General features: G+C 45.3%; 1 long non-coding RNA gene across 2 annotated transcripts; it reads left to right on the top strand.

Annotated features, from left to right (window-relative positions):
* The first annotated feature begins 4,284 nt into the window (after window positions 1–4,284).
* On the top strand, window positions 4,285–9,386 carry LOC136020235 (uncharacterized). Of its 2 annotated transcripts, none has more exons than XR_010615251.1 (3): window positions 4,285–4,387; window positions 7,241–7,369; window positions 7,479–9,386. It is a non-coding gene; the product is annotated as an uncharacterized LOC136020235 (long non-coding RNA). The 2 variants fall into 2 exon arrangements; XR_010615250.1 differs by having other exon boundaries at window positions 7,178–7,369.
* Window positions 9,387–11,137: the final 1,751 nt, after the last annotated feature.

Genomic DNA, 11,137 nt, shown 5'->3' with positions numbered 1-11,137 from the left:
CTCGAGCCCTCAGGGAAAGGTCCTGGACATGATTCCTTCCGCTTGGATGGAAAGAGGAATTTCTGTTCGAGCCTCCATGAAATTACCGTCTTCTTTCTCTCTTTTATGAAATGTAAAACAAAGTCAATATTACCTTAGAGTCTCTTATTCGTGTTGCAATAAAATGAGACACTTCCTTGGAAATCAGTTTTAAGACCCAAGTCTTGTAATGTTCGTATTTATTGGAGTGGAGCTCACGGCTGACCTGAGCTCTGGAGGGTTTGGAAGCAATGGTCTATGTGAACTTCCAATTCTTTCCCTCCTTCTCCAGCACACGAGGTGCAAAACTGGTCACTTATTCAGAGACTTCCCCACCCTTCATAAGCTCGTGTGCTCATATATCTCTCACGGTACATAAAGAACGACATATTGCAGTGAATCCGCTAAGAATAGCTTGTAAAATACATCATTATATGAATCAGCCTCATTAGAAGCCTCCTTCTCTCATGATTTAAAACAGACACAGTACTTGCAGGAATGGAAAGCAGGGCTCTTTTTCCCCTCTCTCTTGCTGGCATGTTGTGCTCCACCAAATGTTGAAACAGGAGAAAGTAATTCTCTGTACTCAAGGCCAGAAGTAGAAAGCAAGCACTGCATTACCCTGATGCCCCTCCGGCATAATGAAGGCTTTGGGTGTTTCCCTGCATATATGGCTTTCCAGATCATTAATAAAATATTATGTTGCTCTTCTAAACAGCACCAAGCCGCATTCTTTGCATACTCCAAACCCCCGGACTCAGGACCCTCTAACACCTCACATTCAGCATCCTCAGCCGTTGCAGGCTTTTCTCCCCCAGCTGCTGCTGTGTTTATGGAGGGGATTACAGGACATGGTGCCTGTGATAGCAGGAGACAAGGCTGGGTGACCCACGAGGCCCCTCTCAGTCCTATTTTATGCAAGGACTGGTGCACCAGGTGCTGCAGGGCTCAGGCCTTGCTCACATTGCTCACATGCTGCTGCAGCCGCTTGCCATACACTCAATGGAGCCAGTGTTTTACCTTAGACAAGACCACAGCAGACGTGATCCAAACGACACACAGGGATCACAGCAGCGCTGGGCTATGGCCGTATCACGCAGGACACATGGTGGAAAAGGGGTGGCTCTTTGCTCCAAAGCAATGACATAAACTCTCATTCCCATTCGCTCTCGGCATGTTGCAGAGGTCACTGACAAACTGCTGGTGCAGCAACATTTTAATGCTTCTCCCTTGTCACTTCAGCATCAGAGAATGTTTCTTGCTGTTATTTCTTTTATACCATGCCAGCACACACCCTCCACAGCATGTTTTGCCTTATGAGCCTCTGGCTCTGAATCACACTGGGTTTTTAATCAGTTGTGATAAGTACAATTACTCAGCTATCCTCGGTTGTTCTGATCTCTTCATGCTCCCAACCATGTAACCCAAGCCTTGCGTTGTGGGCTTGTCACCAAAGAGCTTTCTTGGCTGAACACTGCAGTACGTTTCTGCCTCCCACCCATGATTTTGGGTCATGGACCTCACGAGGAGCCTTGTCACAATCAAGGCATCATGCCTTTGAAGTCAAGCTGTATTTATCTTGAGCTTACTTGTTTACTAGACTGCTTTGACTAAGATGCTAAGATGGTCAGAGGCTGCACTAAATAAGCCAGAGAGAGACAGAGGCCGTGTGTCCTGCAGCTGCACTAGGGAAGGAAGCTCTTAAAGTCTCTCTTGTACTTTGGACATCATCTATGTTTTTATCAGTAGCAAATACAAACCCCTGATTTTCCTTCCGCCATAGGCTGGCTCTTCCAGCTGGTGACCAACCAATGTCTAAAGATGAAGGAGTATTTGCTTGTGCTCTGCACCTCACTCTGGCAGTGGCATTTCAGGGCAGAGAACAAGCACATTCCCTCTCTTGTTTCTAGACCTGGTCATCCTTTCCCACACATTTGCCTCATTTGTCATGATTTGGAGGAATTCTCTTTAAGAGCAATTCACATAACCTTTGCATCACTGCCGGTTTGCCACTGACAGAAGCGGGTTTACATTTCTTTATCACTCACTTTGCTTATCAATAACTGTTTTACAAGACACGCTGCATTTTAGCTGTGATTTTTTGCCTCGGGACTCGGCATCCTTGTAATGCAAGTCTTGCCTCCTGTCCTTTGGATTTGATGGGGAGGATCTGGTTCCCAAAGCTGGGATTTCACAGCTGTGGTCTGACTGGCTTCCTATCAGCACATACAAAAGAAGTGAGCGCAGCGCAACAGCTAAATACCCACTTCAAACTTCAGACTTCTCAGCTGGAACAACTGCTGCGGTTGGAAGTTGTTTTGTTAACTTCTTTGGCTAATTGATAACATCTGCATCTCACCACCCTTTCCTTGTGTCTTAAGCTACTTCCAAGGAGATTGGATAGATAATACTGGGGCAGATCTCAGTTTCTGTAGGAGCGAGATGCCGTTCCGCTTTGGAAAGTTGTGTGAGAACAGGGAGATGTCTTCAAATAATGCCTCCTTTATAAGGGCTTCTTTCACACAGTCACAGAAACAAGCCCAGAGACACTAATAAAACCCCATGCGATTCATCTGGCATTTCTCTCGTGATCGTGTTCAGATAAAAGAACTTTGGATTTCACACTTTTTTTCCTTCTGTTTTTCCCTACTGCAATTCCGAAGTTTGAAATTTACATCTGGGCTTTAAAATATGGGAATTAGTTTTTATTTTTCATCAGTTTTCTTTGCATTACAATGGATGGATCAGGAACGGGTATACGTGATATTGTAGTAAATAAAATCCTCGTATTCAGGATCACTCTTGAAGTCTGGTAATACACAGTGACACCATATAGGTCCCAAGGAGACATTATGGTTGTAATGGAAATATCACATATCTCATATCCCAGGTCTGATATACCAGCTCAGCAATAAAAAGAAACAGGATATTTGCAACTATATTTTAACAGGGATTTTGCTGTTACCATGAGAACATGGATTACGTGGAAATTTTGGTGAGAAAACCCTTTAATGGTTTCATCAATGTCCAACCCCAGGAGATTTCAGTTCTCTCACTGCTATTGAAAGACCTATTAATGCAGTGAAAATCAGAAACCTATGAGTGTGTTTCATTGGTGTCTTACTGTACATCTCAGACTTAGTCCATGTCAGATGGCCCCTTCTATCATATTTCAGGATTCCCAAGATCAGATGTGGGTTATGCCTAGAAACACACGTCCGCTAAGAGCTCTTCACAGCTTGACATCTTCCCAGCTTTGACTGGGGACAGGTTCCCTCCATCTCCACTTCCCTCTGGCTCTTGGGATAGTTAATGCTGTTACTGAGCGAGGCTCGGGATGTCTGCAGGCCCTATGGTGCGCAGGGAACCAGGCTAAGCCAAGACTTGAGGGCTTGACATGGCTCAGCCAGCCAGAAAGGCCTTGTGAATTTCCTTGTAAAAGGAATTTCTTAGGATTCAGGGAGACTTGTATTACATAATCCTTTGAAAACAACATCTGACACAGGATAAGGCTATCCCCTTTGCGAAGTCCCCAACAGAACCTGCAAGATGCCATAAGAACTGCTATTGTTGCAACTCGCTTTGCGCCCTTTCAGCATCGCAAGCATCCACAAAAGAAGTTAGACCAATTCCCAGACACGGATCTCATAGCTTTACCTAACGCAAGCTCAACACATTTGGTCTTAATCTGAGTGCCTGGACTGGGATGAGCTCTGCAGGGCTGTAATAAAACAAATATTTTGCTGCACTGAGAACGGCTCAGTGGAAGGTTCAATGTCGGGTCAGCACAGCGAGTTCTTCAACCGCGTTTTGTTAGACATGGACCACGTCTTCACCTAAGGAACTGTCCCAGCTCCATAGAAGCTGGTGGAACGGAAGTGATTTAAACCTCTTGCTCACTTGAAATGCTGGATTTGGTCAGTGTTTAGAGGGCCGTGGGCACAGCCCCAGCTTCCAGAGACAAACCCCAGTAGTGAATGAGGGACTTCCTGTGGTGTTCCCTTTCCTTTCCTGCCTGCTCAAGTTGGATTACCCACAGAAACAAAGAGAACAAGCAGCCTTGTTGCACAAACTAAGCCCAGGTGAGTTACTGGGAGCTCCTTAACAGCTAGCACTATAGGGAGAGCTCTTTTAATTGCTTTTTTCCAAGCAAACCTGAGCCACCTGTTCTGCCCTCTTAAAGCAGGGAGGAAAGGAAGTGAGTCACAGGCATGGTATAAAAGGGAAGCAGGGCGGGTTAGGTGGGGTTCTTGCCTTTCTGCTGCAGCATGAGGCAGAGTTTAGGAAGTCAGTGACTGGCTGCTTGGCTGCTTTGTGCCCCTGCTCAGCTGGGGCAAAGACAGCATGGACATCAGAAGAGTTTGTGAAGGTCAGTAGCTTTACATTCCTTCTCAATCGTGTTGTTTATTGGTATGCCATAGATGAATGAAAAACCCCATCTCCTCTCCAGTTGATTCCAAAAGCCCTTCCTATGGAGAATGTTACTATACTAAAAGTTTTGGTATCCTTACATCTATTTTTTGCCACCTCTCTTGCAGCTGGGTGCTGCTGTAGGGTCAAGACAGTGCCCTTTCAGTTTAGTGAGAATAGATTGTGAGCCTTAAAGTTCAGCTCTTTAGGTAGTGGTTCCTTAAATTGAACTGATTTATCAAGTAGCTTTGTTAAAGACTTATGCTTTCCTTGTTTGGGAAGTGAATCATCTTTTACCCAAGCGTGCAGGTAGCTGCTGGATGGTAGCTCCATTGTGCCAGTTAGAAGCACCTTTCTCATTTCTAGGCTCATACCAGCCCATACAGAGTGCACAGAGGTTTGAGAAAGTTCATGAGGCGGACTATGAGCGGAGCTGGAAATGAATGCAGGGGGTTTGGTTCCAGGTCTTAGACCTCTGGCTAATTAATTACTCACTGATGTGAACTGGTCTTCAGAAAGATCAGCCTTACCCTCCACAGAGTATCTCAGTTCAAAGCGGAGGTACCACATGCACACCTGCAGACCTGGGTCAGCAAGGAAGCCATTGTGTGCTCATAGCAGAAGTGGGTGATGCTCTTCATCTGGGCCTAGAACTTTTACTACTCCTTTAATTCAGCAAATGCACTCATTGTAATCTCATCTCTCTTGATAAAGCCCGGCTCTTCTTGTTCAATGAGATAGTTATTTACTAAGATACTGCAGAAAGAGAAACGCTTTTCATGGTTGGATTTACTGCAAAAATCATCATTTGGGATGTGTTTTCCAGAGAGGACTTTTAAGGAAAGATAGATCTAAGCATGTATTGTTTGTTCCGTGGCCGCCAGTAGAGAGGTTGTGTTCTGTCCGTGTAGGAGCTGGTTAAGTGAAAGTATTTCTTTATGGCCATTGCCACTTATCCTTTCATTTTAGAGCAGCACTAATCTTTCTCCTTTTAGGGTGTGTCAGTACATTTACAGTCTATGATAAGTTGCCCTGCATTGAAGGGTTTACAACCATATGTATATTTCTGATTTTTTGGGACACATACAGAGCATGTTAAAAACCAGAAGTCCATTGTTCAATCAATCAAGTTAATCCTGGTGCTCCTTGATAACTATAGCTATCGCATTTCAGAGTGATTTTATTGGATATTACTGGGATTACTTGTAGTAGCCACTCAGTCTAGACAGGGGTTTCTATTACAGTGAACACAGACAAAAGGGTAAGAAATATTAATGCCCAGCATCCATTAACCATGCACAAACTGCATATCGGGGAGTGGATCCTGTTCACTTGGCTGTGGTTCCCCCTCTCTTTTGTACATCTCTCAGGAGGGCACTGGCTTTTTCTTAATTAAAAAGAAACAGGTTGCTTTAAAGGGAGTCTGGGGGAGGAAGAGCAGCTTGGGAAGAGCTTTGGGAGAACTTTGTCACTTGGAAGTTGGATGCTTTGAACTGTCCTGGTATGGAAAGGTCCAAGTGTTTTGGCCAGAGAGCTGTCTTCAGAATGGTTTTCTCTTGACCTTTCTGCAAGATGGGAGCAGGGTCATGGTGATATTCCTTATAGAACCATAGAATAGTCAGGGTTCCAAAGCGCCTGCCATGGGCAGGGACACCTCCCACTGAACCATGTTACCCAAGGCTCTGCCCAACCTGGCCTTGAACACAGCCAGGGATGGAGCACTCACAACCTCCCTGGGCAACCCATTCCAGTGCCTCACCACCCTAACAGGAAAGAACTTCTTCCTTCTATCCAATCTAAACTTCCCCTGTTTAAGTTTTAAAGTTGGATCTCTGAGGATCCTGTTGTTGCAAGCAGTGTGGTGAAGTTGTTCTCAAGACTGTCATCAGTGCTGGATAAAATTATCCTCCTCGTCTTGTCTCTGAAACAAACCCATTCAGAATGACAAGCACTCCAGGAATGCTGCTGTTGGAATAGATGTAATGTGGCAGTGACATGTAGTTCCCACCACCCCCTACCAGACAAGTCTGCTACATTAGGGCAGTTGGTTGATTAAAATTAGGCCTCATTAACAAGGCACTGAGTGAGGTGGTAATGTTAAACTCGAAAGCATGGATAAAGACTCGTAACATGGGCAAACATTGCAATGCTGCCTAGACCATGTGTTGTGTTACGGATTGCAGTTTGGATATGGTGTGTCATAGACCGGTTTGTGTTGGAAGGGACCTTAAAGCTCATCCAGTTCCAACCCCTGCCACAGGCAGGGACTCCTTTCCACTGGAGCAGCTTGCTCCAAGCCCTGTGTCCAACCTGGCCTTGAGCACTGCCAGGGATGGGGCAGCCACAGCTTCTCTGGGCACCCTGTGCCAGCGCCTCAGCACCCTCACAGGGAAGAGCTTCTGTTGGTTGACATAGCTCAAAAGTAGGTTTGGTGGCTCCCAGGTCTCCCCTCCAGGCAGAGGGGAATGAGCCATGTGGTTGGTTTGGGTTGTTTTTCCTGTGAGTTGTGTTTCTATCCCTACTTTATGGCATGGAAATGTTGCCATCACGAGGTTAAGGGCCCGATTTATCAAGCTGTGCAAGTACCTTATTCTCTGGGTTATATTAATCAGCAGTTATGTTCTTAATCCTGTTATTAATATATTAAATGCAGAAAACCTCTGGAGCAGGGCAGTGTAGTTGGGTTCCTTCAAATTTTAGGCTTTCCAATGAATGTGTGTTTCCTCTTGCTGTGTATATGTTCATCCAGAAGCTGAAGGTCTGTTTGCCCTGATACACCTCCTCCCTTGGACTCTCACTGGTAATAAGCCAGGTATTTCCAGGTTACTTTTCATAGCAGCATCAGAAAGAAGAGGGAAGTATAGACTTCTGCCCTCATTTCCAGGAAGATCATCATGAGTGGTGTGTTTTGCGCCCTTCTTTTGAATGCAAAGCATTTCAGGTAAGCCCATGGCAGCAGCCTTCTCCACGCAGTCAGTGAGTAGACAAAAGCTAGTGCTTGGAGAGCAAACCCAACCTTCCTTGCAATAGATCGCCTTATTTTCTTGCAGGTGTGTGCATTGGAAGTGGCAATTCTTGCTGTGCCTTCCGTAAGGTGGAGGGTGATCCAAAGAAAGCATATGGTGTGCTGTTAGAGCCTGGGAAGAACACTATCAGAAAATCTCCCCTATGGAAACACTGCCTTTGTCCAGGGTGTTTTGCCAAACAGCATAACCTGGCTCTATTGAGAGAGTTGAATTATTGCTGTATAGCTTTAAAAACACAGGATCAAACTATCCCTATAATTTGAGGCTGTTTTTTAATAAGGGTTTTCTCTTGCCTGTGGTTCCCTCTGGTTTCAATGTTCTCAACTTCTTGGTCAGATAAATAACAGCTTAGAACAGTGCTTCTAGGAACAGATGATGCTGGGCGATGCCTGGGGTTTCTGTGGCTTTCAGCACGCTTTAGAAGGCTTGGGCTTATGTGTGTGCTCTTCAAGGAAACAGAGAGAACAACTTGGGAAGGTTTTAGCTGAAACATCATTTAAGACAACCTCTGCTTCGATTGTGGGAGCTAATGGGGGGGTTTCTCTTTATTCTGACTATAACTGGGCCTTCTCGACCTGTGTACACCTACCCATGGTTTTACTTTATTCTCTCATACTTTCCTTTGTCTTTGCTTCCTTGTTGCTCATCCATTCTTTCATGTCTCTGTGCTCCTCTCGCTGTTTCTCTTCCCATTTTCCCTTCCCAGTTCTTCTGCAGTTCTAAATTACCTTGTCTAGAACTGTTCCAACCAGCCCTGGCAAAAGTCAGCTCCTTGTCAAGGCCAAATTATGGTCTTGATCTAATGTGGAGATCGCATCTCATCCCAAATGTGCCTACATTAAAAGGGATAACACTATAGAAATGTGGAGATGAGGGCAGGGAAGCTTGGAGGAGTGCACCATGGAATGTCCCTGCTTCACTTCAGGCTCGTTTCCACAGGGCTATCAACAGCGGAGGGAGGATGATGAGGTGTGAATGAGAGCAGAGAACACAGCTCAATGTCTTGGATCTTCTGGAGGCAGAAGATGGGTCCGGGTGCTCTGGGTCTGTGGGATGTGGGACGCACAAACTCAAGGCCTGGGTTTTATTATAGAGTTTTATTAAAACATAGCTGGGGGTGGGAAAGTGACTGGGCCTAAAGAAGCAGAACCAGAGAGGTCCTTACCATGGAGTATCCGAAGGTTTTTGGCTGATTCCACTGGCTTGTGGCTGAGGTGGCTGCTTTGAGGAAGCTGGAAACAAGGAGGTTTCTTCCTTGTGCCAGATCCTCTTTGGATCCCTTCTCTCCCACCTGCTGGATACCCTGTGAAGCCTGGCCCTGTGGTGTCAGTGGATGACAACCACCAGGAGCTACCTGTGGCGATGTGGGATTAACTGTTGTGGAGGATGACAAAGTCCTGAGATTTCCCCTTTTCTGCCCAAATTATGCTATTTGACAAATCCACTGCTTGACTGTGCTGTCACTTCCCCGCAGTTCCCACTTCCCAGCTGCATAGATCAGCTCTGGATTTTAGGAAGCAAAATGCTCTTCAGACCCAAAGACAGCGAACTGCATTGATTTATGTGGCCTCTGTCTGTCCCATGAGTTTTTCCATATTCCATTACTTCCCAAATGCCGCTTGGGCTCCTGCGAAGTGAGCAGTCAATGGGGCAGTGTATTAATGTACCAGTGGCCTTAACTTTGCATCCAGACTTTTCTCTTTAACGTTTTCAGGGATGTGGACACTTTGGAAGTTACGGGCTCTGAAGGAAGTGATAATTGTCTGTGGGAAAGGCTGACTGATGTTAGTTCTGTGGCCATCTGGCTGGGAGATCCTGGTTGTACAGCTTCAGGCAGCTTTAAAAAGACTGAAGATGTAGATGTTTAAATGGTGATTAATAACAGTTTTCATCTCGGTGATTCTCTTGGCAAAACTCCTGCTTTAACATTGGCTTTCATAAAGCTCGGCCATCTTAAACTCTCATTTTAAGCAGAAAAATGCTTCTAAAGTTTCAGATTTAGAAGCTATTTCAGATCTTCATAAAAAATTGCTTTTGGGGCAAAGCGCAGTTGGTAGCTGGACTGATGGCTTCTAGGTAAAAACACGTCCCTTCTGTTTGCTGCACTTGAAGCTGCTGAAGTTCTTTGTCTTGCCTCATCTGAGCATCTTTTACCATCTCATAAGCATTAGAGAGAAGGGGGAAAATGCCTCCAGCATCACCAATAGAGAGAACTTGAGAGAGTCTCTTCCATGACTTTGTATTGATGTGGGAAGGACCTGGAGAGGTACCAGGGTGCTGGGGAGAAGAGGATGCTCTGTAATGCACACAGTAAATGGGATGGTCAAATGCTCCACTGTGCTTCACAAACTATCATGGGGTATGTAGGCAGCAGGATGGCCAAGTCCACCAGGCCTTTGTGTAGGAGCAATGTGCCCGTCATCCTTACCTGTTCTGTGACCAACCTGCCAGTAACAGGGCAAAGTGCTCCAATATATAAAAGTGTTGTGATGGAGGCTTCTGGTTTAAGCTGCATATAAGGTCCTATAGAGACAGTAATGACAGTGGTGGGAATCCTCATAGATGCTGTTGGGTTTGAACAGATAAGCAACAGCAAAATAACCAGAGAAATGTGGGCTACTCAAAGAGAATGATTTAGGGGAAGACACATTCACGTATGAATTGAGTGGGTAAAACGCCTTTCTGGGATGTGGCTCATCCTATTGCCACATTCCTGGACGCCTCTCGCTTCTCTAGGAAGAAGTTAACAAAAGGAATAAAAGGAAATCAAAAAGTTAATCTCTTCCCTAACTAGTAGCTGTATCTCTTTACCAGCTTAGCACTTCTGGGGCATATATCCATGTAGGAACCCCAGTTGTAGCTCTTTTTATGTGTATTGACTTAGTGGAGTGCAAACATGTTAAAAAGTTCACTTTCTCCTTTATACGAGTCTATAAAAAAGCTCTTAAAATGGAGTCATAGGGTTTCAATGAGACAAATGAATGATCAGCCGAGGCCCAACAGCCCTTCCCGATGGATTAGGTGCTGTAGTGTGAGAAACTCTAGGATGCTAATCAGCCTGAGTTTTCATGCCTCCAGCGCTATGTAATGACACCGAACACAGTGATGCCTCCAAGTTATGATGGAATAGGTGAGGAGGATGCAGTAATAGCTATCACTTGTGCTGCTTGAGTCCAGTTAAAACTCCGTTTGCAGAAGTCTCTAGGCAGCAGAGATTTCCCATGCATTTATGGGAACTTGAGTAAAACTAACCACGCACACACGAGCTTGGAAATGTTTCTAACAGCTCTTTGGACACAGCAATGCACAGATCTAATTGTAAACACATGCACAAGTGGATCAGTGCGTGTTTTCGATGCCTGCTGTTAGGACGAGTAACACATTAACATACTTTGTGTCTTGCAAACGCACGGCACAATTGGAGCCCAATAAACTTCACTTTGTATGTTCTCCCAAACTGATGACACCGGTAGAAAATCAAGATGTTTTCCAGTTGGGATTTAGGAAGCTGTAAGACACGACAGAAGCGTTCATAATAGGAGGTTTCAGCACAAACTTGAACTCCCCCGGAGGTATCGGCAGTCAGCTCTGCAGTGAGGAATGGATCTGTTTACAGCGCTTCCTGGGGAAGGGATCGATCCCACTGCCAGAGCAGTAAAACACATTTGCTGCAATAGCACAGA

This window comes from Lathamus discolor, chromosome 10 (genome assembly GCF_037157495.1).
Source record: "Lathamus discolor isolate bLatDis1 chromosome 10, bLatDis1.hap1, whole genome shotgun sequence".
Taxonomy (NCBI): domain Eukaryota; kingdom Metazoa; phylum Chordata; class Aves; order Psittaciformes; family Psittacidae; genus Lathamus; species Lathamus discolor.
Note: the sequence above shows the minus strand (reverse complement) of the source record. Positions and strands in the feature narration are given on the sequence as shown.